The sequence below is a fragment of the Pipistrellus hanaki genome (assembly GCF_964339955.1).
Source record: "Pipistrellus hanaki genome assembly, chromosome: X".
Taxonomy (NCBI): Eukaryota; Metazoa; Chordata; class Mammalia; order Chiroptera; family Vespertilionidae; genus Pipistrellus; species Pipistrellus hanaki.
In genome coordinates this window covers 43,630,697-43,657,827 of record NC_140524.1, presented here as the reverse complement: position 1 = coordinate 43,657,827, position 27,131 = coordinate 43,630,697, and the positions used below count along the sequence as shown (strand labels likewise).

Below are 27,131 nucleotides of genomic sequence, written 5' to 3'. Positions count from 1 at the left end.
CCCCAAATGCACATGGGACATTTTAAAAAATAGACCACATATTGGGTAACAAGCAAAGTGTCCCCAAATTCAAGAAGATTGAAATCATACCAAGCATCTTCTTTCACCACAACTAGAAATAAACTACAATAAAAACAATCCACAAAACTCAGACTGAATAGTATGCCATTAAATAATGATGGGGTTACCAAGGAGATCAAAGGAAAAATTAAAAACATCCTGGAAATGAATTACAATAAAAAGACAACAATCCAAAATCTATAGGATACAATGAAAGCAGTGCTGAGAGGGAAGTTTATAGCTCTACAGGCCTACCTCAAAAAGCAAGAAAAAAAATGGTAGGAAATCATCTAACTCTATAACACAAATAATTAGAAAAAGAGCAACAAGAAAAGCTCAGAGTGAGCAGAAAATTAATGACACAGAGACCAAAAACAAACAAACAAACAAAAAAAACCACACACATATGAAAGATCAATGAAACAAAGAGCTGATTCTTTGAAAGGATAAACAAGATTGACGAATCTCTTACCAGGCTCACCAAGAAGCAAAGAGATGGGACCCAAATAAATAAAATTAGAAATGAGAGAGGTGAAATATCAACAGACCTCACAGAAATACAAAAGATTGTTAAAAATACTATGAACAACTCTCCTCCAATAAACTAGACAACCTGAAGAAAATGGATATATTCCTAAAAAAATGCAATCTTCTAAAACTCAATCCGGAAGAATCTAAACAGCTCAATAGGCCAATAGCTATGGTAGAAATTGAAGTGGTGACCAAAAAGCATCCAGCAAACAAAAGCCCAGGGCCAGACAGCTTCACAGGGGAGTTTTACCAAATATTCAAGGAAGAACTAAAACCTATCCTCCTCAGACTATTCCATAAAATTCAAGAGGAAGGAATACTTTCCAGCTCATTCCATGAAGCCAGCATCACCCTAATACCAAAACCAGATAAAGATAACACCAGGAAAGAGAATTATAAGCCAATATCACTCCTGAACATAGATGCCAAGATACTCAACAAAATTCCAGCCAATAAGATCCAGCCATAATCAGAAAGATCATTCACCATGACCAAGTAGGATTTATCCCCAGGATGCAAGGATGGTACAATATCTGCAAATCAATAAATATGATATATCACATAAAGAAATTGAGAGATAAAAATCACATAGTCAGCACTAACTGGTTTGACTTAGTGGATAGAGCATGGGCCTGGGCACTGAAAGGTCCAAGGTTCAATTCTGGTCAAGGGCATGTACCTTGGTTGTGAGCATATTCCTATTGGGGGATGTACAGGATACAGCTTATTGAGGTTTCTCTCAATGATGTTTCTATCTCTCTATGCCTCTCCCTTCCTCTCAGTAAAAATCAATAAAATATCTTTTTTTTAAATCACATAGTCATATCAATTGGTGTAGAAAAGATTTGAAAAAATCCCACACACTTTCTTGTTAAAAACTCTCAGCAATGTAGGAATAGAAGGATCATACCTCAACAAAATAAAAACCACATATGATCAACCCACAACCAACATCATACTCAATGGACAAAAACTAAAACCATTTTCCTTAAGAACAGGATCAGAACAGGGATGCCTACTCTCACCACTCCTGTTTGACATAGTACTGGAAATATTCACCATTGCAATTAGACAAGAAGAAGAAATAAAAGGCATCCAAATTGGAAAAAAAGAAGTAAAACTCTCCTTATTCACAAATGACATGATATTATACATAGAAAACTCTGAAGATTCCATCAAAACATTTTTAGACATAATAAATGAATTTGGCAGTGTAGCAAGATATAAAATTAATGCCAAGAAATCTATGGCATTTCTTTACAACAATAGTGAACTTTCAGAAAGACAGACAAAAAAGCAAACTCATTTACTATCACACGGGAAAAAAAAGATACTTAGGAATAAACTTAACTAAGGAGGTAAAAGACCTACATGTGAAAAACTACAGGACACTGAAAAAAGAGATAGAAGAAGACATAAACAGATGGAAGAACATACCATGTTCATGGATTGGTAGAATCAACATCATTAAAATGTCCATACTACCCAAAGAAATCTATAGATTCAAAGCCCTCCCCATTAAAATACCAACGACATAATTCATAGACCTAGAACGAACTTTCCAAAAATTTATCTGAAATAAGAAAATGACCCCAAATAGCTGCAACATTCCTGAGAAAGAAGAAAAAGTATGTGGGATCTCAATACCACATATCAAGCTGTATTACAAAGCCACTGTTCTTAAAATAGCCTGGTACTGGCACAAGAACAAACATAGATCAATGGAATAGAATAGAGAACCCAGAAATCAACCCAAACCACTATGCCTAATTAATATTTGTCAGAAGTAAGAATATACAATGGAGTCAAGACAGTCTCTTCAATAAATGGTGTTGGGAAAATTGGACAGATACATGCCAAAAAATGAAACTAGACCACTAACTTACACCATCCACAAAAATAAACTCAAAATGGATACAGGATTCAACATAAGACCCAAAACCATAAAAATAATAGAGAAATCCACAGGCAGAAAAATCTCAGACATATGCCGAAGCATTTTCTTCACTGATAATGCTCCTAGGGCAATTCAAACTAAAGAGAAAATAAACAAATAAGAGTATATCAAAATAAAAAAGCTTTTGCACAGCAAAGGAAACCATCAACAAAACAACAAGAATCCCACTGCATGGGAGAATATATTTACCAATGTTATCACTGATATGGGTTTGATATCCAACATTTACATAGAACTCATACATCTTAACAAAAGGTAAACAAACAATCCAATAAAAAAAATGGACAATGAACCTAAATAGATACTTTGAGAACGAAGACAAAAGGAAGACCAAGAGATATATGAAAACATTCTCAAAGTTACTAATTATCTGAGAGATGCAAATCAAAACGACAATGTGGTTTTATCTCACACCTGTCAGAATGGCTATCATCAACAAATCAATAAATGTCAAGTGTAGGTGAGGATTCAAAGAAAAAGGAACTATTGCACTGCTGGTTGGAATGCAGACTGGTGCAGCCACTGTGGAGAACAGTGTGGAGTTACCTCAAAAAACTAAAAATGGAACTCCCATTTGACCCTGTATTCCACTTCTGGGAATATATCCCAAGAACCTTGAAATACCAATCTGAAATGATATATGCACCCCTATGTTCATAGCAGCACAATTCACCATAGTTAAGATTTGGAAACTTTTTAAATGCCCATCAGCAGATGAGTGGATTAAATATCTGTAGTATATCTACACAATGGAATACTATGCTGTGGTAAAAAAAAAAAAAAAAAAAAAAAAAAGAATTCTTACCATTTGCATGGATAGATCTGGAGAGCATTATGCTAATTGAAATAAGCTAGTCAGAGAAAGATAAATACCGCATGACCTCACTCAGTTATGGAATATAATGAACAACATAGAGTGATGAACAGAGACAGATCCAGAGACAGAGAAGCATGGATCTGACTGTCAAACCTCAAAAGCATGGTACAGAGTAGAGATCATCCAAAGGACTTGTATGTGTGCATATAAGCTTAACCAATGGACACAGAAATCAGGAGAGTGAGGGCATGAGTTCGGAGGGATGTTGGAGAGTTAATGGGGAGATGAGGACACATATATAATACCTAAATCAATAAAAAAATAAAGCAAAACAAAAAAAAAATCTGTTGCTTTTTTATATACCAATAATGAATTATCAAAAAGTGAAACTGCAATCCTATTTACCAGTTAAAGAAAAACATTAAGATACTTAGGAATAAACATAACCAAGGGGGTAAAAGACTTGTACTTGGAACACTAAAAGTCATTGAAGAAAGAGATAGAGGGATATATAATCAAGTGGAAGAATATAGTATACTAGAGGCCCAGTGCATGAAATTTGTGCATGGAGAGGAGGTGGTGTCCCTCAGCCCAGCCTAAACCCTCTCCAATCTGCGACATTCCTCTCACAATCCAGAACTTCTGGCTCCCAACTGCATGCCTGCCTGTGAGCCTGATTACCCCCTAACCACTCCCATGCCAGCCTGATTGATGTCTAACTGCTCCCCTGCCAGCCTGTTTGCCCCCAACTTCCCTCCTCTGCCAGCCTGGTTACCCCTTACTGCCCTTCCATGCAGGATTGATTACCCCCTACTGCAGTCTTGGTCCCTCTCAACAGCCCTTCCTTGCAGGCCATCTTCTGTCCACATAGGAGCAGGATCTTTGACCACAAGGGGGCAGCCATCTTGTGTGTGGGAGTGATGGTCAATATGCATATTACTCTTTTATTAGATAGGATAGAGGCCTGGTGCATGGGTGGGGGCCAATTGGTTTTTCCTGAAGGGTGTCCCAAATCAGGGTGGGAGTTCCCTTGGGGTGTGGGGCAGCCTGGGTGAGGGGCCTGTGGTGGTTTGCAGGCTGGCCATGCATCCCGGCGACCTAAGTGGAGGCCCTGGTATCTGGGATTTATTTATCTTCTACAATTGAAACTTTGTAGCCTGAAATGGAGCCAAGTCTCCTGCTTGCTCCATGGAGGCAGCTATTTCTGTTGGTATTCATTTATGTTCTGTAATTGAAACTTTGTAGCCTCGAGCAGAGGCAATAGAGGCCAGGGCTTCAATAGCTTCTCTCCCTCCATTGCTTAAGCAACCCTAGCCTCCTGCTTTTTCCAACTCTGTGGCTGCCCCCATTTCTGTTTATATTTATTTATCTTCTATCATTGAAACTTTGTATCCTTGAGTGGACGCCTAGGCCTGCAAAGCATTTGGAAAGCTTGGGTTCCTCCATTGCCGGGAAACCTAAGCCCCCCTCCTGCTCTCTGTGGCCTTAGCCATCTTGGTTAGGTTTATTTGCATATTTTCTCTTGATTGGCTGGTGGGCATGTTTTGTGGGTGTAACATAGGTATGGCCAATTTGCATATTACTCTTTTATTATATAGGATTCATGGATTGGTAGAATTAACGTCATTAAAATTTCCATACTACCCTAGGCAATCTATAGATTCAGTACAATCCCTATTAAAATACCAATGGCATATTTCACAGATTTAGAACAAATACTACAAAAATTTATATGATACCAAAAATGAACCTGAATATCTGCAGCATTCTTGAGAAAGAACAAAGTTAGAGTAATCACAATAATAGATTTCAAGTTATACTACAAAGCCATCATAATCAACACAGCCTGGTTCTGGCATAAGAATAGGCATAAAGATCTATTTAGCAGAACAAAGACCCCAGAAATTGCCCAAGTCAATTAATATTTGACAAAGGATGTAACCTACAATGGACTCAAAAGAGTCTCTTCAATAAATGGTGTTGGGAAAATTGGACAGATACAAGCAAGAAGAAGAAGAAGAAGAAGAAGAAGAAGAAGAAGAAGAAGAAGAAGAAGAAGAAGAAGAAGAAGAAGAAGAAGAAGAAGAAGAAGAAGAAGAAGAAGGCAGAGGAGGAGGAGGAGGAAGAGGAGGAGGAGGAGGAGGAGGAGGAGAAGGAGAAGGAGAAGGAGAAGGAGAAGGAGAAGGAGAAGAAGGAGAAGGAGAAGGAAAAGGAGAACGGGAAGAAGAAGAAGAAGTGGAAGAAGAAGAAGAAGAAGAAGAAGAAGAAGAAGAAGAAGAAGAAGAAGAAGAAGAAGAAGAAGAAGAAGAAGAAGAGGGAGAAAAGAAACAAGACCACCAAATTACACCACACACAAGAATAAACTCAAAATGGATAAAAGACTTAAATGTAAGTCATGAAACCATAAAAGTACTAGATGAATCCATAGGCAGCAAAATCTCAGACATGTCTCATAGCAATATGTTTATGGTACATCTAGTGCAAAGGAAACTAAAGAGAAAATAAACAAATGGATCTATATCAAAATAAAAAGCTTCTGCATAACAAAAAGAAACTATCAACAAAAGGAAAAGGGAGCCCACTGTACAGGAGAATATACCCTGAGTGGCCAGAGTATTATGATCTTTGGATGCATAATAATCTGGCCATTTAGTGTATATCTTACATAATAAAAGGCTAACATGAAAATTGTTCCCTAAACCAGGAGTTCAACCAGCAGGCATACTGGCTAACCACCCCTCTCCCTATCCAGGCTGGCCAGACCCCACCCATGCACAATTTATGCACCGGGCCAGATTATTATGTTTTGAGACACCATACTAGTCCTGCCACTCTGTGTATTTAGCAATGATACATGTGATAAAGGGTTAATATCCAAAATATATAAGGAACTCATACAACTTAACAAAAGTAAGACAAACAACCCAATTAAAAAATGGACAAAGAACCTAAATAGATACTTCTCCAAAGTCTACAGATAGCCAAGAGACATATGAAAAATGCTTAAAGTCATTTATCATCAGAGATATGAAAATTAAAACAACAATGAGGTATCACCTCACCTGTCAGAACAGCTACCATCAACAAATCAACCAATGACAAGAGCTGGAAAGTATGCATAGAAAAGGGAACACTATTACACAGCTGGTGATAATACAGACTGTTGCAGCAATTATGGAAAACAGTATGGGGTTCCCTCAAAAAAATAAATATATAATTGCCATTTGACACAGTAATCCCACTTCTAAGATTATATCCTAAGAAACCAAAAACACCAATCAATGAGAATATGTGCATCCCAATGTTCATAGCAGCACAATTAAGAATAGATAAGACCTGGAAACAACCCAAGTGCCCAACAGTAGATGAGTGGATAAAAAAGCAGTGTATATTTATCCCATGGAATAGTATGCAGCTATAGAAAAGAAGGATTTCTTCCCTTTGAGACAGCATGGAGTGACTTAGAGAGTATTTTTAAAATTTATTTAGTTTTACTAAGTTATTATATGTGTACATATTTTAACATTGCCCTTCACCCCACTACCATACATGCCCTCACCCCCCAATGTTTTGCATCTGTTGCTTATTCTTATATGCATATATTCAAGTCCTTTGGTTGATCTCTTATCTCCCCGACCTTTCCCTAAACTTCCCACTATAATTTGACAGTCTGTTTGATGCTTTACTGCCTCTGTGTCTATCTTTTTATTCATCAGATTATAATGTTCTTTATTATCCATAAATGAGTGAGATCATATTGTATTTTTTTCATTGTCTGGCTTATTTCACTTAGCATATTGTTCTCCAATTCCATCCAGGTTGCTGCAAATGGTAAGAATTCCTGCTTTTTGTGGTAGCATAGTATTCCATTTAGTAGATGTACCATAGTTTTCTGAACCAGTCATCTGCTGACGGGCACGTAGGCTGTTGCTGTGGGTTTATCATATATAGTTTTTATTATGTTGAGGTATGATCCTTCTATTTCCATGTTGCTGAGAGTTTTTACCAAGAAAGGTGTTGGATTTTGTCAAATTCTTTTTCTGCATCAATTGATATGAGTATGTGATTTTTATCTCTCAATTTGTTTATGTAATGTATCATGTTTATTGATTTGCAGATATTGTACCATCCTTGCATTTCTGGGATAAATCCTACTTGGCCATGGTGTATGATCTTTCTGATGTGCTGATGAATCCGATTTGTTAGAATTTTGTTGAGGATTTTGGCATGTATGTTCATGAGGGATATTGGCCTATAATTCTCTTTCATTGTGTTGGCTTTATCTGGTTTTGTATTAGGGTGATTCTGGTTTCATAGAAGGAGCTTGGAAGTGTTCCTCTTGAATTTTTTGGAATAGTCTGATGAGGATAGGTTTTGGTTTGAATGTTTGAATGTTTGGTAAAACTCCCCTGTGAAGCCTTCTGGCCCTGGGCCTTTGTTTGCTGGAAGCTTTTTGATGACTGCTTCAATTTCCTCCATAGTTACTGGCCTATTGAGCTGTTTAGATTCTTCCTGATTGAGTTTTGGAAGGTAATAATTTTCTAGGAATATGTCCATTTTCTCCAGGTTTTCCAGGTCGTTGGAATTGAGTTGTTCATGTATTTTTTAACAATCCTTTGTATTTAGGCTGGATCTGTTGATATTTCTCCTCTTTCATTTCTGATTTTGTTTATTTGGGTCCTCTCTCTTTTCTTCTTAGTGAGCCTGGTAAGAGGTTCATCAATCTTGTTTATCCTTTCAAAAAATAGCTCTTGGTTTTGTTGATCTTTTTTATTGGTTTTTATTTGTTTGTTTGTTTTTTAGTTTTTTTTTTTTTTTGTCTCTACGTTATATATCTCCACTATGATCTTTATTATTTCCTTCCTTCTGCTTATACTGGGCTTTTATTGTTGTGCTCTTTCTAATTATTTGAGTTGTAGGGTTAGGTAATTTATTACCATTGTTTCTTGTTTTTTTTGAATTAGGCTTGTAGAGCTATGAACTTCCCTCTCAGAACTGCTTTTGCTGTGTCCCATAGATTTTGGATTGTTGTGTTTTCATTGTCATTTGTTGCCATGATGTTTTTTATTTCTTCCTTGATCTCTCTGGTAATCCAGTCATTGTATAATAGCATGCTGTTTAGTCTCCATGTGTTTGATTTCTTTGGATTATTTTTATTGGAGTTGATTTCCAGTTCTATGCCACTATGATCTGAGAAGATGGTTGGTATGATTTCTATCTTCTTGAATTTGAAGAGACTTGCCTATGTCCCAGCTATATATATTCAGGCTTCGAATAAGATCCCCTCTCTCCTTCAAGATGGCACAGTCTCTGCATCTGACCCCATAGCTCTGGGGTGGGACCTAGCAGCAATGAGGGCTGTCTGGTCAGAGGATTCCCGTCCAGCAGTCCTCCATCTTCTCCTGGGGTCTAGCTGTCTCCTAACTTGCCAACAAACACTCCACACATGACCCTCAGCTCTTCTTTCCTTCCACTCCAGGACAAAGCTTAGAACAAGCCTGTCTATTCCATTGCCATTTTCTCCTCCCCCAACCTGGAGAGTATTATGCTTAGTAAATAAGCCAGTCTGTGAAAGACAATTATCACATGATCTTATTCATATGTGAAATCTAATGAACAGAATACACTTATGGAGTGGATTCAGAGACAAGGAAATATGGAACAGTGTGCAGAATCTCATAAGGAAGGTGGGGAGGGTGGGTGGATAGGAGTTGAAGAATCAAAGAACTTGTATGCATATATGCATAACCCATGGATGTAGACAATAGGGTAGTGAAGTCCTGGGGCAGGGGGTGGGGCAGTGGCAGTCTGGAGGGGGTTAATGGAGGAAAAGGGGAGAATATGTAATACTTTCAACAATAAATATTAAAAATAATAATAAAAATAAGAAATAACATGTACCAAAGGTCAGCAATTCATGGGATTTAATTACTTTTCTTTTCTCTGTGCTTTCTAAGGGAAGTAATGATTGTTAAAATGAAATGATGTTACATGAACATATGGGAGAGCATATTTTCCAATAACATTTCTGATGAGGTATCAATTTCCAAAATGTATAAAGGACTTATATAACTCAAAACCGGCAACACAAACAATCCGATTTGAAAAAATTAACAAAGTGCCTGAATAGACACTTTTCCATTGTGGACACACAGATGATCAAGAGAAAAGAAAAAAATTCAAAATGCCACTAATTATCAGAAGATGCAAATTAAAACCACAATGAGATATCACCTTACACATGCCAGAATGGCTACCATGAATTAATCAACAAACAATAAGTATTGGCAAGGATGTGGAGAAAAGAGAACCCTGGTGTAATGTTGGTATTAATGCAGATTGGTACAACCACTATGGAAAACAGTATAGAGCTTCCTCAAAAATTTGTAAATGGAACTGCCTATGACTCAGTGATCCCATTTCTGGGAATATATTGTATCTTATGAATCCCAAAACACCAATCAGGAAGGATATATGCACCCCTATGTACATAGCAGCATTATTTACAACTAGGAATATTCCTGCAAGATTTCCAGCAGGCTTCTCCCCTGCCACTGACATCTCTCCACCTCTTCTGCCCCCCTACCTCTCCCGCTGTGGCAGTGGGAAGAGCAAGGCATGGCGCATCCTGCCCATCCTGCCTGCCCCACCAGGCTCCAGGCCATAGGCCCTGCTGCTGCTCACCCTGTCTCCCCGCCACACCCACATGACCTGCCATCCCCTCTAACCCGCCTTGTCCCTGCTGCCTCCATGTCCATGTGCTCCACAGCTGCGCACCTTGCTCCGCCCCACCCGGCCCCACCCCACACACGCTGCCAGTGCTTTCCCTCCAGCAGCCACAGACTCTTTGTTTTCCACTTTTCCTCTCTCTTCTTTCTATGCTGTCTTCAGTCTCCACTCCTCCCTCCCTTCATGTATGCAAATTAACCGCCATCTTCGTTAGGTTAATTTGCATACTCATTCTCATTGGCTGGTGGGCATGGCTTGTGTAGCAGAATTATGGTTAATTTGCATATTGTTAGGTTAGATAGCCAATATATGTAAAAAGCCTAAGTGCTCATAAGTAGGTGAGTGGATAAAAACACTATGGTACATTTACACAGTGAAATACTACAGAGCTGTAAAAGAGGAGCTCTTACATTTGCAACAGCACGGATGGACCTGGAGATCATGTTAAGTGAAATAAGCTGGTCAGAGAAAGACAAAAACCATATTATCTCACTTATATGTGAAATCTAATGAACAAAATAAACTGACAAGCACAATAGAACAAGAGCCATGGAACAAACTGACTGCTGTCAGAAGGGAGGGATGCATTGGGCGGGGAGAAATGGATGAAAGAAGGTGAAGGATTAGCCAAAGAACATATATGCACAGTCCATAGATATAGACAACAGTGAGGTGATGGACTGAGAGAAGGGGTTCCAGGGGCTGGGTGGAGGTAGGCAAAGGGCAAAGAGTTTGGGTTGTGGGGACATCTGTAATAGTGTCAACAATAAAAATATTGATAAATGTTAAGAATGCAATGAAATAAAACTAATCACAGGTTGTAAATATTTAGTCCCAATTGTGAGACAACTTTTAAACATGGGCTGCTTATCCTCTTTTTGTCCTTGTGGGTTTTTATATTTTACCCTCAGATCAAGCTACACATTAGATTGCAACGTATTTTCTTGATTGCTTCCTTGGAACCTGCTTCTCATGCTCTGATGTGGATGGATGGCACTCAATCATTTCCTAGTTGAGCAGAGTAAAGTATAAGCTCTGATATGAAGTTTGTGGATGCTTCACGCCCAGGATAGTTTCATACTACCTTGTCTAGCAGCTGAGTCTGATCCTCTGTAATTTATTTTTCTGATTCATAAACGTTGAAACTATCTTCTTACCAATTCAGGGAAATGCCTGAGGCTTTATTTTGTTTGCTTTTGGTGTCTTCCTTTTTGTGTGTTTGTCACAGTAAATTATTTGAAAAATGTCTATCACTTTCTCTAGGAGCTTTACAAATCACCTATTGGGTAAATGGTTTAGTCCATTCTCTGATCCAGTGTAGAATCACCTTTGGAATCAGAACTTATCTAAAATGGGCCAAGGAGGGAATCTCCTTAGAGGAAATAAATTTGGTTGTAGTGATCCCTCCTTTACACAGGGTATGTTCTAAGACCTCCCATGGAAGACTGAAATCACAGAGAGTACTGAACTCCATATAGTTTATGTTTTTTCCTATATATACACTATATATACACTAGAGTCCTGGTGCAAGAAATTTGTGCACAAAGGGGGGTTGTCCCTCAGCCCAACCTGCACCCTCTCTAATCTGGGACCATAGAGGGATGTCCGACTGCCCGTTTTGGCCCAATCCCAGTACGAGCAGTCAGACATCCCTCTCACAATCCAGGACTGCTGGCTCCAAACTGCTTGCCTGCCTGCCTTCCTGATTGCACCTAACCACTTCTGCCTGCCAGCCTGATCACCCCCTAACCACTCCCTTGCCAGCCTGATTGATGCCTAACTGCTCCTCTGCCAGCCTGTTTGCCCCTAACTGCCCTCCTCTGCAGACCTGGTCCACTCAATTACTCTCCCCTGCAGGCCTGGCCCCCAACTGCCCTTTCCCTGCAGAACCGGTTGCTCCCAACTCCCCCACTCTGCCTGCCTAGTCACCCTTAACTGCCCTCCCCTGCAGGTTTGATTGCCTTCAACTGCCCTTTCTTACAGGCCTGGTCCCTCTCAACTGCCCTCCCTTGCAGGCCTGATGCCTCCCAACTGCCCTCCCCTGCTGGAAATCTTGTGGTGGCCATCTTATGTCCACATGGGGGCAGGATCTTTGACTACATGGGGCAACCATCTTGTGTGTTGGAGTGATGGTCAATCTGCATATTCCTCTTTTATTCGATAGGATAGAGCCTGGTGCATGGCTGGGGGCCAGCTGGTTTGCCCTAAAGAGTGTCCCAGATCAGAGTGGGGGTTCCCTTGGGGCATGGGGTAGCCTGGGCAAGGGGCCCGTGATGGTTTTCAGGTTGGCCACACCCCAGGCAACCCAAGCAGAGGCCCTGGTATCTGGGATTTATTTACCTTCTACAATTGAAACATTGCAGCCTGGAGCAAAGCCAAGCCTCCTGCTTGATCCATGGCAGCAGCCATTTCTGTTGGCATTTATTTATGCTCTATAACTGAAACTTTGTAGCCTTAAGAGGAGGCCTGGGCTGGCCAGGGTGTGTGAAAAGATTGGTTTCCTCCATTGCTGTGGGCAACCCTAGCCTCCTGCTCTCTAGCTCCATGGTGGCAGCCATTCTGTTGTTATTTATATATGTTCTATAATTGAAACTTTAAAGCCTTGAGTGGAGGTCTCAGCTGGCCAGGGTGTGAAAAAAGCTTGGCTTCCTCCATCACCAGGGAAATCCAAGCCTTCCTCTTGCTCACTCAGTGCCTGCAGCCTTCTTGGTTGGGTTTAATTTGCATACTCACTCCTCATTGGCTAGTTGGCGTGGCTGGTGGGTGTAGCGAAGTGGTGGTCAATTTGCATATTACACTTTTATTAGATAGGATACTTATAATAAAGTTTAATTTATAAATTGAGCATAGGAAGAGATGAACAAAATAATGAATAATAAAATATAACAATTATAACAATACATTTTATATAAAAGTTTGTGAATGTGGCATTATTAACTAACATATGGGTTACTTGAACACAACCACTAAAATACCATGACAGTCTATCTGATAACTATTACAGCTGCTAAATTACAAATGGACAGGAAGGGTATATAGCATGGATAAGCTGGACAAAGGGATGATGCACATCCCTGGTGGGATGCAGCAGGAAGTCTGGAGAACACATCATACTACTCAGTCAAAATGGCACACAATTTAAAATGTATGAATTATTTATATCTGGAAAAATCTATTTAACATATCTGGACTATGATTGACTAGGCAACTGAACCACAGAAAGCAAAAACATGTAATAATAATAATTATTATTATTTAATATTAATAATAATAAGTATTTTTAGTATAAGCTAGTTTTCTAGTAGTTTCAAAAATCAGACACCTTATCTTCAAGGGCTAAATTATTATGTTTTTCCTTAATCCTTATTTGAGGATATCTTCATTGATTTTAGAGAGAGAAAGGAAGGGGAGAGAAACATCTATGTGAGAGAGAAACAACATCAATTGATTGCCTTTTGTATGCATTCTGATTGGGGTCCAAACCTATCACCTAGGTATATGCCCTGACTGGGAATTGAACCCACAATCCTTTTAGTACAGGGACAACAATTCAAACAACTGAGTCACCCATTTAGACAAGTGCTGAATTATTTTTAATTGTCATTTTTACAACTTAAAAATATAAATGTATTGAAGTAACATTGTTAATAACATTATATAAATTTCAGGTGTACAACTTTATACCATGACATCTGTGCTTACCACCTAAAGTATAGTGCCCTTTCATCACCATACTAGAGGCCTGGGGCACAAAATTCGTGTGGGGGTATGGTCCATAGGCATGGCCTGTGATCAGGGCCATCTTCCTTGGATGCCCACAGCCTGCTAAACCTCCTGTTGCCACCCATCTCCAGTTCCCCATTTCCGATCAGGCAATCAAAGCCTGCTGGCTGTGGGGAGGGACTGAAAGGTGGTCAGTGTGCCTCATAGTGACTGGTAGGGTTGTTGTTCTAGTAATTCCGCCATTAGGGTCCATTTGCATATTACCCTTTTATTATGTAGGACAGAGGCCCGGTGCATGGGGGGCAGCTGGCCTGTCCTGATGGGGCCCCCGCTGGGAACCAGGGCCAGTTAGGGTGAAGAGTCATGGGCAGTTTGCAGGCTGGTCACATCCCTGATCAGGATGGGGGTACCCGCTGGGATCAGGACCAGCTGGGGCTAGGAGCCCTCTGTGGTTTGCAGGCTAGTCATGTCCCCAGTCAGTCATGCTGATCTCTGGTCATACTTGTCATTGTGCCATTTTGGTCACTGGGTTTTTATTATATAGGATGTTTGACTCCCTTTACTACCTTTGTCCTTCCCCCACTTTCCTTTCCCTCTGATAACCACCATACTGCTCTCTGTATCTATGAGTTTGGGGTTTGTTTGTTTGTTTGTTGCTTTTGTTTTATATCCCACATATGAGTGAAACCATACTGTTGTCTTTTTCCATCAGACTTATTTAACTCAGCATAATCCTCTTAAAATCTATTCATGCTGTTACAAGTGGCAATAATTTCATTTATTTTATGGCTGGGCAGTATTACAGTGACTATGCATGACATCTTTATGTAATCATCCATCAAAGAATATTTAATTTTTTCCATATCTTGGCTACTGTGAATAATGCCATAATAAACATGAGGGTACATATATTTTTACAAATAACTGTTTCTACATTTTGGGGGTAAATATTCTGAAGAGAAACCAGTGGGTCAATATGAAAGGTCTATTCCAACATTTTAGAGGAAACAATGTCAGTTTTAATACGAGAGGATTTAAGTGTTTAAAAATTACAGTGTTACCTATCTATATATAGAAGGGTAATATCTAAGTGTCCCTCCTACTATCCGACCAGTCGCTATGATGTGCACTGACCACCAAGGGGCAGACGCTCAATGTAGAAGCTGCTGAGCTACAGTGACTTGGCAGTGTCGGTTCTCGGGTGACACACGCCAAAACCAGAGAAGAGGGAGCCTGATTTCTCACAGGGCCATGTAATTCCACCTTCGGCCATAGATTATGTTGTTGCTGGGGCACTGTCAATCCATAATCTGGTTTACTGCATACTTGCATTTGCGTTCCACACCCTGTATGACAGCAACTTTGCAGAGTGCCCTCTTGTGTTCAGGACCCCTCAGGGGATGTCAGAGAGCTGGTTTTGGCCAATTACCACAGGCCAAGCTAAGGGACCCCATCTCCTAGAGGGACCCTCTCACCCCGCAGATGCCCTTTGACCCCAGTGCTGCCTCAGGTGTGGCCAGTCAGGGAGGGACCATGGGAGGTTGGCTCCAGGGTGTGTCCAGCCTGTCTTGCTCTGTACCACCCCGCTGGCCACCTTCTAATTAATTTCCTTTCAATGTGCATGAATCCATGCGCTGGGTTACTAGATTTAAAATAAAACAGTGCATTGAAACCAATCAAGATCCTTAGATCAGAAAATGGTTTTTCAATTTAGTCAGACAGTTCTAATCCAGGTTCTAAGGTTCAGCTAAAGTAGCCATGAGATTGCTCCTCAACCCTACTCTCCCCCGAGCCTTCTAAATCAGCATGTATAAGAATTTTATGACAACAAAGAAATATGCTCTGAGCCTTGATTCTTAATATGGTCAGGTTGCAGTTAAACAGAAAGCTGCCAGTCATGAGCACTGCAGGCATTTTAAGTTTCTATTTAACCAAAAGCTCTATTTTTGTCTTAAGCTTCTTGGATTTTATGAAAAGTCTTGCTTTCATGTATGAGTGCAGCAGCCTGTCTTTGAAATTATGGAGAGGATTACTGTCTGGTGATGGAGAACCCTGGCAGTGGCCTACACCAGAACCAAACTTGTCTGTGGAAGACCTTTTTACTGTTGTGATTGTCAATATTTCTCCACCAAAAATATCCCTCTCTTATCCTCTCTCCCAGAGCTTATTGTGACCTTCACATTTCCACTTCTGCAATTTATTCCTTTGAGTCAAACATCCCCTTGCCATAATGGTCTTTCTAAACTACAGAGACCTAAGAAAATCAATAAATGAAATCCCTCACACTGTACTAAGAAGTCAATCAAATTTTCTTTTTCTTAGACTCAGGAATGAGAAAGAAGGGGCAAAATTAGGTCCTTGGGCCTCTAGGTGGGCTGGAAGAAGTGTCTGAAAGGAAGGATAAAATTCAGAAAAGGAAAGGACAATTTAAGACTAGTTCAAGCCTGTCCTGTACAGTGGTCTTTGTCTTAAACTGTAGAAAGAAAACTCTGATATCAGCACATGCATGTGTGTGTGTGGGGGGGGGGGTAAAAAATAGAACATAGTGAAAATAATAAACTTATTATTTGAAACTGCTGCTGCTTTGGGGATTCTATATTTAGATTTTACTAAAAATCTAAGGATTTGAAAGCTGTTTGGTGTAACTAGAACAGGATAATTTCACCATAACCCCCCTCTACCAGCTGAATCCAAATAGTGCCACCCCTTTCCCAATATAGCTCTGATAAAGGTCTGATAATTTCAACAGAAGTAAAGGGAGAATAATGCTTTCTCTACCTCTCTTTTAAGAACAGAGTTCGGAGGCATTTGCTTTAAATTACAAAAAGCCAGGTTAGCAGTTCTTTATGACCTTTTATTTTTTACATGGGTGATGAAAATTAAAAAGGGTCAAAGACATCCAAAGAATAATGAGAAAGTACATCCCTTCCTGGTTACAAAGACACCCTACGTCTTTCTTAAGAGAATCAGAAAATTACCATGGAAATCTGCCCAATAGGTAGTGCTCAAGTGGAAGTCAGTCTTTGTTAGCAAGGGCTTTGTGGGGGCCGGCACCATAGTGAACACAATTAAGCCTCACTAATTCCCTGAATGGGGGAAAGGCCAATCTTGATTTGTAAGAAGCTTGAATTTGAAAATATGTTTAAAGAAATGCCACGTTATTATTTCCAAAAAACCTACAGTAAAAATGCTGGTTGAGGTCTGTGATCTGAGCTTTCCTGACTCTTCAGGCCTTGAACAAACAGATAAGGACTATAATTAGCATATTGGTCATTTGAATGCAAAGTGTAGTTAAAACTGCATGTTAGCATACTCCCCTAGCAGGGTGTCACTTTTCTATTGTTTATAGTATTAATTAGCCTAGCAACCTGCTCCCTTTCCTTTTTAGTAATAAACTTTAGCCTACCATGTCAGAATTCATTAAATGTTTCATATTAACAATGGAATTAATAAGAAGTGGTGGTGGGGGGAGAGGAAGGTGAACAACTTTTAAAAATCAATGTGTACATATTTTAAATGTCTATTTATCTGACCTTTAAAACTCATCATTTGATTTATATTTATTATTTGCCAAGTAGGGAATTATCCCCTTGAATAATTCAAAAGGGGGAAGGGACAAGCTGTTTTGAATACCTATTCCCCTCAAGTGACCTGACCAAGTAAACAGCAGAGAACATTAAATGCAATGAATTCCTGGATTATAACAAAATAAGGATTGATTATGAGACTCCACATGTGCTTAATTATATGGAGCAACAGCACATTGAGGTCTACATCTATTAAAAACATCTGTAATCATCAGCCAGCTCTGTGCACACATTTTAACTTTCTTTTTAAGTTCACATTTGAGACCATTTATTTGAAGTGTGATTGAGTTATGTTTGGGAAGGGGAAAAAGAAGAGAGAAAGGACTACAGTTACAGTTTTACTCAAATAGTCAATTTCTTCATAATTTTTCTAAGAGTGAAAGAAAAAAGCTATGTTCTTTTCCAAGTTGAATAGACCAGTGTTTCCCAAACTTCTCTCATGATGAGAATCACCTGGTGGAGTTGTTAAAACACAGATTCCTGAATCCCAACTAAGAAGTGCTAAACTAGAATTTTTGGGAACATATAGGTAAAATTGTATACTTAACTAGTGCTCTAAGACAGATTTTATATACAGAGCACTAAGTTAGGTATGCAATTTTACCTATATGTTCTCAAAAATTCTAGTTTAGCACTTCTTAGTTGTGATTCAGGAATCTGTGTTTTAACAACTCCACCAGGTGATTCTCATCATGAGAGAAGTTTGGGAAACACTGGAATAGACCATAAGGGAAAATAAGTAAGATTGTAGAGAAAACCTGGGTGAAGCCTCGGAGAGGATCAAACTTAAAAGCATGCCCTTGGGAAAATCCCTCAATTCTACTTTCTGCCCCTGTGAGATTCAGATATTTTGAGGAAAAAAGCCAGAATTTATGAACAAACCTAAGGAGGAAAGATAATACTTAAGCAATGAAATACCTAATGTAATGGTCCCAAACTTTGCTACACATTAGAATTTGAGGAGATTAGAATCTGAGGGCACTTTTTAAAATCCCAATGCTCAGATTACTGCCATACAATTAAATTAAAATGTCTGGGGATCAACCAAAGACTATCAGAGACAAGAGTATAGTCCCACAAGGTCATATTTATTGTGGAAGTGCATTAAAAAGAGAGAGGGGAGAACATCTTTTAAAAATATATTTATATTGATTTCAGAGAGGAAGGGGGAAGGAGAGAAAGATAGAAAAATTAATGATGAGAGAGAATCATTAATCAGCTGCCTCCTGCATGCCCCACAGCACACCACACACTGGGAATTGATCCCACAACCTGGACATGTGCCCTGACCAGGAATCGAAAGGTGACCTCCTGTTTCATAGGTCAAAGCTCAACCATTGAGCAACACTGGCCACAGGCAAGAACATCTTTGGTAACGTTTGAGTTCCTACTGAGTGATTCTGAGGAGTGTCTAAGGAAGCAAGGATAAGTTCTGCATTGATTACAGTTTCTATGGTGGGATCAGAAGGGATCAGAAGAAGGAGGTATTAACCAGAAATTGGGTACTGTCATGAGGAGAGAGTGACTGAGCAATTGGGAATTCCCATTAATAAATGAAAATAGCAAAGCAGATCTGGGGCATCATTGATAAGAAAGCAGTAGTCAAAGAATGTGGAGGTCATGATGTCATTTTACAACTGCTATATGACCTTGGAAGAAACAGTGTTTTCTACTAACTTTGCAGCTGGCTTTATCTATCTGTCTTCCCAGGCTGATTAATAGCAGGACTGCTTTTCTTTAGTCCAAGCTGATTTTCTTTCTTTCAGTACCAAGCAAGTTTTGACTTTTTCAGAGGGATAGGCCTGAGGAAAAAGTTGACCAAAAAATCAACTATTCAAAGTTTTGCTACTTTTCAGCCTAGTTGGCAAATTACTAATGAAAAAAGTGCATGTAAAACTGGGGAATTATGAATAAGGCGCAAATTTGAGTTAGTAGTATTGTATCAATATATATATATATATATATATATATATATATATATATATATATATATATATATATATTTGGATGTCAAGTGGAAAAACAGGTTTGTGTTTCATTATCACTTGACATCTATCTATCTATCTATTTAATTTCATTATCTAAATAAGACTTTTAAAAAATAGTCTGACTTTACCTATGTTCTTTTCCAAAAATCCAAAATTGGTTGTACCAATGTTCTCTTATGTGTCACTGGACTTGATTGTGCTAAATTTGAATGCAGCACATAATAGTGGTGCCAGTCTACATCCATGTCTACCAATTACCCCCTGGGATTGTAAATACGGGACCAGTTTGTGCATCCACAAGATGACATTTGATTCAAGTATGGGAATATTCATTAAATATCCCCAGGCAGGGAAAGAAATGAGAGAGTTATACTAGACAAAGGGAAGGGCAGGAGGAAAGAAAGACACAGAGATATGAAATTCAATGCATATCAGGGAAATAGATAATAGTTTGATGGGGCTGACTCTCTGAGATATCAGGGAGGACTGGTGAAAGAAGAATCTGGAAAGATGGGCTGGAGCTGGAGTGGAACAGTCTGTATGTGATTCTCCTCTCTTTGAAAATAAGGATTTTGGATTTCCCTTGTAGTACTACATCTGTCTTATATCAAGGTTACTTGAGTATATATCTTTTCTCCCCAATGATATTCCAAACCCCTTAAGGAGATAGCCCAAGTTTGGTTCATCGTGTAGCATCTATTGCCTTTAGCTGTGTTCTTTACTAGGTACTAATAAAATTGTCTAAGAATTAATAACATAATACAAAGATGCAGTTGATATTCCCTTTCCAGAACATCTGGAGCCCCAAGATAATGTTAAATGATGTGCTTACCCTCAGGGAAATGAAGGTAACTGGTAGAAAATCACACAATTTATTTCTCTCAAGCTCTCTTTGTGTCTGACTTTGGTGACTGGGGATGGTCATGCCTTGTTACCTTTGACACACACCACTCCCCCCTTACTTACCCCTGGATGCCATAATGACATCCTATGAAAAAAGTGATGTGCCTTTCCCTAACTGATTTAGCATTCCAGTCACACTTCTCTCTTTTTAGCTTTGCTGGAAGGTTGCAAAGTTGTTTCCCTCTTTCCCCACTTGTTCCACAGATCCCTGAATTACAGTGAATACAATGGTTGAGGCATGACCTGAAGATGGCAGGTAAGGGATTCCTTAAGAAGGAGATTATTCCCCCCAGAATTTGGCTAATGTACATTATCTAAGGTGATTTCCACCATGCCTGTTGGTGATCTTCTCTCTTAGCCCCCTGAGAGAAATATTGGAATGCTCACCACTTCAAATGGTTGGATGTATGGAATGGGGGACACTTCTGTTCCTGACAATCTCATTATGTGGTTATCAGGAGCAAACACTGCCTAGGTTGTCACGACAACCAGTAGCGATTCAATGCTTCCCCGAAAGGAAAGCTGTATCTCTGGCAAATAATCAGCCTTTAGCTCTCAGCAGACGCTGAACTAAGCAGCCAATCACAGGTGAATTGGGAAAGCGTGACATCATAGTCCAGCGGTCCAAAAGAAAAATTAAGATTTGTTGCGCTATTTATTTTCTTGGTTCTTTGTTCCTTAGATTTTGTCCTCTACTTTCTTCTCTCTTTTTTCTAGTAAAATGGGGAGAGCAATGGAATCAACTTTCCAAATTCAATTTATTCTTTGCAGTTTTACTTAGATTTGGGTAGTGCAGTGATTGGAATGTGGGAGGAAGTAATGTATAATATGACCCACTGCAAAATCAAACAAGGCATCAGATCAATTAAATAATGTGGTTTGATATGTAAGACCATGGTGGAAGAGTGGCTAATTAAAATTAAGCCAGAAGAGAGGAACTTTCCCATTCTCATACTAATTCATCCAGGTCCATCTGCTCTTAATTGTCTTCTGCTTTTCCTTTACTAACTTCCTGGCAGAAGAGAGGAGGAGTCTGTGGGCTTCTGAAAACTCATAGGTTCTACAGGGCAGGTTTCTAAGGACTGCTAATTATAGTGAAGGAAGGAGAGGAGAGATCCCATTCCCAAGGTCTCACCATAAAGGGAACATATGTAAATGAAGACTCATCAAGCCTATTAAAGAGGTGTGTAGTTCTGAATTCTGTTAAATCTACTCTTGTTCCATTTGCATCCATACAAGAATCTAGGGAGAGCCCAGCTGGTGTGGCTCCTGGTTCAGTGTGGACCTGTGAACCAGGAAATCACAGTTCAATTACTGGTTAGGGCACAAGCTTGGGTTGTGGGCTTGATTTCCATTGGAGGGCATTCAGTAGGCAGCCTATCAGTGATTTACTCTAATGATTGATGCTTCTGTCTCTCCCTCTCCTTTCTTCTCTGAGATCAATAATAATAATAATAATAATAATAATAATAATAATAAATAATATAGGGGGATAGGGAGAGCAAGTTTCACAGAGGAGAAAACTAAAACCAAGGGAAATTTTCATCTTCCTCAAGGTTTCCTAGTCAGAAGTTAGAAAAATCTGTATCTCTTGATTCCTTGGCAATAACTCTAAAGGCCCAAGAGGATGGGGAATTTCTATCCATGACCTTTCTTCTTTCCCCACTATGGTTTCTTGAAGGACCTAGAATAAAACCTTTTGGCATTTCTGAGGCTCCTTGCTCTTTGTCCAGCAGGTTACTTACCATGTTGCCTCCTATAGAAGAGCTGTAACCCTTAATGATGAGGGAGGGGGCAGGAAGAAAGGGGCTCAGTAGGGCCTGACCTCAGTGATGGCAGCAGGTTGTAGTGAACAGGCCCTGGTAGAGGAGTGGGAACTGTGCTCCCAGCCAATGCCTTGTACACTAGTTATACCAAGCTAGATTCTTTTGTATTCAGAGCAGAAAGGGAGATTTTTAAAGTGTAGCTACTGTAGTAAAAGCTGTGAAGACTGAAAACCACAGAGATATAGATCCTATCATTGGAAACAATTTCTGGCTTGAAGTAGGAGTGTGAAGGGAGTCATGGTATCCAGGCTGCTGTTGCTCAGTGGGTTGTACATTTCTGCCCTGCATCCAGTGTCTGCTCAGGTATGGATAAGCTCAGCCTGGCACACCTTAACCTTTATTGAAACATTGATCTGGAAATCAGACCTTTTTTTATGATTGCAGGAGTGTTTTTATTTGTTTGTCTTAATCCAAAAAAGGCCATATTTTCCTAAGTATGCTTATTGTAAAACTATACAAACAATGGATAAGAAAATGGTTAATGCCCCAACAATACATGCATGCATACATACATACATATCTTCCTTTCCACCATTTTTAATTCCTAGAGTTACCCTATTAGCATTTTGGTAGGTATAATTCCAGGTTAAACACCCACAATTTTTTAAAACTAAAATTAAATAATAGTACACATGCTGTCCTGTCCCTTTTTTTCACTCAAGAATGTGTCAAGGTGTATTTCTATTTTAATACGTAGGAATCTACCTGATTCTTTTTAGCTAATGAACAATATGCAAAAAATATGTATACTAGTATACCATAATTGATTTAACAATTACTTTATTGAGGGGCATTTATATTGTCCTTTATGTATGATTTTTTTTTTTCATCCTTACAAAAAATTCAGGAATAAACATACTTGAACATATCTTGGCATGGTTTTTATGAGTATTTTCATAGTCAAATTCCTTGAGTTGAAATTCTTGGTCAAGTGACATATGCATTTAAAAATTTCCCAAGTATTACCAACTTGCCCTCCAAAAGGCTATGTCATTTTACACTCCCATCAGTGTATATGAGAGTGAGCAATTTTTCCCTTTCCTGAAATTGGATTGGAGCAGTTTGAAAATACTTTTTAAAATTTACTTATGTTCCTACAAGTCCCAACCCAGAGCCTCTCACTTCTCATGTGACTCAAGGGGCTGGTTGGATTGGTGGGAGCCAAATAAGAAATACAAGTGAAGATGCCATGTAGGGTGATATAAAGAGCAGAGTGGGAGACTTGGTTTCTAGGACCATCTCTCCGAGGTATTGAACAGGCTAATTTAAATCACTGAGTATCCATTTCCTAGAGTGTAAAATTCAGATCATAATAGTACACTGTTGTCCTTGTTGTGAGGATCATACAGAGAGATACAAAAGTGGTTGGCAACTTGAGAAGCAAGTACACATGCCAAGTGGTTATGCTAGCATTGTGATTATATCCATAAATTAATGAGCTTGAGGAAGGGAATGAAGGACAGTGAGAGTTTAGTGGGAAATCTTTAAGACATTTCTAAGCTTCACTGTAAATTTCCATACAGTTGTTTTATATTCTTGGAGAACAAACCACATAGGCAATGAAAACTGCTTTATGTATCAAGAATAAAATAGGAGGGCAAGAGAGACTAAGAAGAAAATAAACAAATGTGACTACATCAAAATAAAAAGCTTCTACACAGTAAGAGAAACCATCAGCAAAACAACAAGAAAGCCAATTGCATGGGAGAACATATTTGCCAATGTTATCTATGATAAGCGTTTAATCTCCAAAATTCACAGGGAATTCATACAACTTAACAAAAGTAAGATAAACAATTCAATAAAAAAAATAGGTAAAGGACCTAAATAGACACTTTTGAAAAAGGACATTCAGAAAGCCAAGAGACACATAAAAACATGCTCAGTCACTAATCATCTGAGAGATGCAAATCAAAACAACAATGAGGTACCACCTCACACCTGTCAGAATGGCTATCATCAATAAATCAACAAATGACAAGTGCAGGAGAGGATGCAGAGAAAAAGTAACTTTCCTTCACTGCTGGTGGGAATGCAGACTGGCCCAGCCATTGTGCAAAAACAGTATGGTGTTTCTTCAAAATTTTAAAGATGGAACTGCCATTTGACCCAGTAATACCCCTTCTCAAATATATCCCAAGAAAACAGAAACACCAATCAGACAGAATATATGCACCCCTATGTTCATATCAGCATAATTTACAATAGCTAAGATTTGGAAACAGCCTAAATACCCATCCGCAAATGAGTGGATTAGAAAACACAATGGAATACTATGCTGCTATAAAATAGAAGGAATTCTTACTATTTGCAGCACCATTGATGGAATTGGAGAGCATTATGCTAAGTGAAATAAGCCAGTCAATGAAAGAAAAATACCATATGATCTCACTCATTTCTGGATAATAAAGAACATTATAACTTGGTGAACAAAAAGATAGATACAGAGGCAGAGAAGCATTGAACAGACTGTCAAATTACAAAGGGAAGACTGGGAAGTGTTGAGAGGGGGGAGATCAACCGAAGGACTTGTATGCATATATATAAGCATAACCAATGGACGCAAGACACTGGGTGGGGAGGAGTGAGGGCATGTGCTGGTGGTAGGGGAGGCCAGGGGAAGGTCAATGGGGAAAAAATGTACAACTATGTACTAGTATTTGTAATACTTTAAGCAACAATAATAATAAAAGAATAAAATAGGTTATTTCTCTTTCACAGGAAAACTAAAGTATTTTGTGCTGGGCCTGACTCCTATGTTCAGTCCTCTTTCTATGACACCACTATGCTTTAATTTATCAGGCACCTAATAGGATTGTGGCCCTGTGCAACTTTCTATGATCACCAGGGAGAGAAGAAATATACACATGAAATGTTCAAATAACTCTGTGCGGTGACCACATAAATAGCTCTGAGTTATAGCAGAGGTATAAAGGAGGATTAGCGTGAAATCAAATACCTTTTAATTACTATTTAAGTAAATAGCCTAGAAGACCCAAGTTAAATCATTAACCAGGAAAATCCAATCATATCTTTCTATTTCTTAAAAAAGCATTCTTATTGTTCAAAAAATATTTTGAATAAGTGTATTTTACAAGTCAGAAATGTAAAATTTAATTGAATGACATTCATTTTCAGATCAGCACCCTTTAGATTAAATTTACCATGATGTAAAAACAAAAATTAATGTGATAAGTTACTTTTTTTTAACCTCAAAGTTAATTTAAAAGATATTTGTAAAATAATTGGAAGCAGGACCATCCTGATTTCAACCTATTAATTAGGGATTTGAAAAGGAGGGTGATGGGTTTTTTTGCATTAAGAAACAAGTAACCACCATGTCAAAAAAAGCTATCTAAAAGGCCTGATTAAAAGCAACAATACCACCAATCTGGTATACTTTGGGTTTTTCTCTCCTAAAGCAAATTTATATTTTAACCAAACCAGTAAAGCCAGGTCTCATATTAGAAAAAAGCATATTCTTTGGACTCAAATCTATATACAAATCTCAGCTCTGCTACTCTCTGCAAAGTTCATGTAATACTCAATTATGCACAAGTATATTTTAATTAAGGACAATTCAAAGTAAAATGCAAAGTTATCATTTTAAAAGTCTAGAGTGTATAGTTCACTTATTCTTTGTCTCCCTCTTTCCTGCTTTACAAGGGTCATTGTTGTTCTCTTTTCAATTTCCAGTATCATTATATGTTAAAATTACTTAGTCCAAAGAGGCATCCCATTCTCTGACTTTCCCAGATGTAGCCTCTGGTAAGTCTAGAGTCCTGTTGCATGACTTTTTCTAACAGTGGCAGATATATTAGTTTACTCTCAGTCTTGACACTTTTGGCATTATGGAGAAATGATTGCTGGATGTTATGAGGAGTTGATAAAATTGGAGAAAAGTGCACTGGGAGTGTCATGACCCATTTTTTAAATTTAAGTATATGAGGATATAGTTATCTTTACAAAAAATAAGTTTGAAAGTGTGGAGGAAAAAATAACCATTGCTTGCCAAAATCGGTTTGCCTCAGTGGATAGAGGTCAGCCTGCGGACTGAAAGGTCCCGGGTTCGATTCTGGTCAAGGGCATGTACCTTGGTTGTGGGCACATCCTCAGTAGGGGGTGTGCAGGAGGCAGCTGATTGATGTTTCTCTCTCATTGATGTTTCTAACTCTCTATCCCTCTCCCTTCCTCTCTGTAAAAAATCAAATTTAAAAATTTTGAAAAAAAAAAAACCTATTACTTTAACCCAACTGTTATAATTATGTGTCCTTTTCTGATCTTTATTTACAGGCATATTTTATATCATTATAATTCAAGTGAGCTTATTATTTTGCATTAGTTGTTGTTTTCGTTAATCCTCACTCTAGAATATTTTTCCCATTTATTTTTATTTTTAGAGAGAGTGAAAGGAAAGAGGAGGGACAGAGAGATAAACATGGATGTGAGAGAGACCCATTGGTTAGTTGCCTCCTGTACACCTCTAGACTGGGGCCAAAAATCAAACCTGCAATGGAGGTACTGTCCTTGATAAGAATAGAATCCAAGACCCTTCAAGCAGTGGGCTGATGCTCTAACCACTGAGCTTAAACCAGTTAGGGCTCATCATTTTTTTTAAAATATACTTTATTGATTTTTTACAGAGAGGAAGAGAGAGGGATAGAGAGTTAGAAACATTGATGAGAGAGAAACATCAATCAACTGCCTCTTGCAAACCCAACACTGGGGATGTGCCCACAACCAATGTACATGCCCCTGATCGGAATCGAACCCGGGACCCTTCAGCTCACAGGCCGACGCTCTATCTGCTGAGCCAAACCGGTCCCAGCTTGTTGTCATTTTTTAATGAAAATTTAAAGTCTCCTCGCAGAGATTTAGCATGATTTACATAAACTAACCAAATCCTGAGGTGGGAGTCTGGATTTGGGAATAGCAAAAAATAATTTTGGAATTAGATTTTAGGCGTTGGACACCAGCAAAAAATTAAATTCTTTTTTAAAGACAAGAGAG

General features: G+C 38.8%; 1 protein-coding gene across 3 annotated transcripts in view; it reads left to right on the top strand.

Moving 5' to 3' along the window:
* The window catches only part of PAK3 (p21 (RAC1) activated kinase 3), a 393,551-nt gene that overhangs the window by 196,712 nt on the left and 169,708 nt on the right, over positions 1-27,131 (top strand). The window lies entirely within an intron of this gene.